Raw genomic sequence first — 3,161 nt, forward strand, 5'->3', positions numbered from 1 at the left:
GGTCACATGCCAACCCCATCTAGTCATCATTGAGAAGAATGAGACTACCATAAGTATCTTAGGCCAATCAAGGTTTACCCCTGGAACCTTGGAGAGGATGACCCTCGCCTAGTCACATCAGGGAAGGGTGGGCCCAGATCAAATCAGGTCTCCAGCATCCAGGAAGCAAGACAGAATGGATGGGCAACCAACAGGGCCGTCCTACACTTCTCACATGACACACTCATCCCATGGGAGCTCATTGTCTTCACCATCCAGGTGCCCAAGTCTTCTCTCTAGCCCAAATCTCATGCATCAGCTTTATACTCAAGTATAAACCCCTCATTACAAATCTCCACTGAACTACTCACCTGCCCGTTATTTGCTTCCTCTCTTACTCAGGAGCCCCTCCATCTTCCCAGGTCCCCAAGCCAAAAAGTAAACATCTTCCTCAACCTCACTCTTTACCAATCCCGACATCAAGTTTATGCCCAGATCCTGCTCACTGAATTGCATATTTTAAAAATAAACTTTATTTTTTCGATTTGCAGAGAAATTGCAAAGATAGTACAGAGAGTTCCCAATACCCGACACTAGGTTTATTATTATTATTATTATTTTAAAGATTTTATTGGGGAAGGGGAACAGGACTGTATTGGGGAACAGTGTGTACTTCCAGGACTTTTTCCAAGTCAAGTTGTCCTTTGAATCTTAGTTGTAGAGGGCGCAGCTCAGCTCCAGGTCTAGTTGCCATTGTTAGTTGCAAGGGGCACAGCCCACCATCCCTTGCGGGGAATTGAGGAGTCAAACCAGCAACCTTGTGTTTCAGAGCCCACTGACCCATATGGGAATCGAACCGGCAGCCTTCGGAGTTAGGAGCACGGAGATCCAACCACCTGAGCCACCGGGCCGACCCCTAGGTTTATTATTAACATCTTACATTAGTATGGTACATTTGGTACAATTAATGAACCAGAATTAATATCTTGTTATTAACTAAAATCATACCTTATTCAGATTTCCTTAGTTTTTACCTAAGGTCTCTTTTCAGTTTCAGGATCTTACATTACATGTACTCATCCCTAGGCTCCTCCTGGTTGTGACAGTTTCTCAGACTTCCTATGTTTTTGATGTCCCTGACAATGTTGAAGAGTTCTGGATAAGTATTTTGTAGACTGCCCCTCAGTTGGGATTTGTCTAATGATTTTCTCATAATACGTCTGGATCTGTGGATTTGGGGGAGGAAGACCACAGAGTTAAAGTGCTATTTTTATCACACAATAGCAAGGCTGCATACTGTCAATGTGACAACACTGTTGATGTTGATCTTGATCACCTGGCTGAGTTCGTGTTTGTCAGATTTCTCCCCCATAAAGTTACTCTTTTTTGCCTGTTTCCATACTGTACTCTTTGGAAGGAAGTTACTGTGTGCTGCTCATTCTTATGGAGTGGGGAGTTATGATGCTCCACCTTCTTGAGGGTGGTGTATCTTACAGAAATTGTTTGGAATTTTTCCGCATGGGAGATCCATCTCTAATCTTGTTCGATTTTTATAATTTATCTTGAAGTAACATCAAACTTAAAAGTTGCAAGAATAGTATACAAATCATACATATATCCCATATATATACATATATATATGCATATGATATATGTATTAGGTTGGTGCAAAAGTAATTGTGGTTTTTGCAATTATTTTAACCTTTAAACCGCAATTACTTTTGCACCAACCTCAAATATATATATATATATATATATATATATATATATATATAGAGAGAGAGAGAGAGAGAGAGAGAGAATTTTATATATATATATATATATATATATATATGATCATTATAATTTTTTTGAACCATTTGAGGGAAAGTTAAAGAGTTGATGTCCCATTATCCCTAAATACCCCTGTATTTCCCAAAACAAGAAGTCTCCTACATACCCACATTACAATCATTGGAATCAGGAACTCAACACCAGTACAACACTGCCATCCAATCCACAGACTCCATTCAAATTTCACCAACTGCTGTACAACGTCTCTTTTACTTTTTCTGGTCCAGGATTCAATCCAGGATCATGAGTTGCATTTAGTTGTTGTGCCTTTTTAGTCTTTTTCAGTCTGCAACACTTCCTTGGTCTTTTTCCCCATCTTTCACGACCATGTGTTTTTTGTTTTGTTTGTCTTTTGTGAACTGTTTTAAATTTTTTTCATTTTTAAAATTACACAGTAACATTGAACTTTTATATGTATAGTTCTATGAGTTTTAACATGAATATATATGTGTGTGTGTGTGTGTGTGTTAAATAAACACATATATAAAATTGTACAACACTTCCATCACCCACAATGTACTATCTCTTTTTTTTAATTAATTTATTTTTATTAGTTTCAGGTGAACAAAGCAACATAATAGACATTTAAACCCCTCATAAAGTGATAACCCACCCCCCAGGCTACTATCCCTCTGACATCTTATACAGCTGCTACAATACCATCAACTATTTTCCCTATGTTGTACTCCACATCCTGTGACTACTGTATATATACCTATATATTTAGTTATAGTTGACATTCGATATTACACTTCAGTTTGTGCTGTCTTTTTATAGCCACACTCCCTCATCTCTAATCCCTGCCAACCCAATGATCGATTTTTCCATTGTTATAGTTTTGTCTTTTTAAGAATGTCATGTAAATGGAATCATAAAGTATATAATCTTTTCCAACTGGCTTATTTCATTCAGCATAATGCCTCCAAGGGTCATCTAGGTTGTTGCATGTATCAATAGTTTGTTAATTTTGATTGCTGACAAGTATTTCATTCCATTGCCTGGATGTACCACAGTTTGTTTATCTGTTCACCAGTGGAAATACACTATTTTTCTCAGTTTTGGGTGTTTAGGAATAGAGCTGCTGTAATCATTTGTGTTTAGGTTTTTGTGTGAATGAATATAAGTTATCGTTTTTCTACAGTAAATACTCAGTAGTGGGATTGCTGAGCTATATGGTAAGTGTATATTTAAACATAAAAAACTGCCAACCTGTTTTCCAGAGTGACTACATTATACATTCCCACCAGCAGTATGTGAGATTTCCAGTTACTTCACATCCTTATCAGCACATGTATTATCAATATATTTTTGAATTCTGACTATTCTAATTGGTGTATCTACTATGTTTT

Source organism: Rhinolophus sinicus, chromosome 9 (assembly GCF_057876585.1).
Source record: "Rhinolophus sinicus isolate RSI-liver-muscle chromosome 9, RSI-T2T, whole genome shotgun sequence".
Lineage (NCBI taxonomy): Eukaryota > Metazoa > Chordata > Mammalia > Chiroptera > Rhinolophidae > Rhinolophus > Rhinolophus sinicus.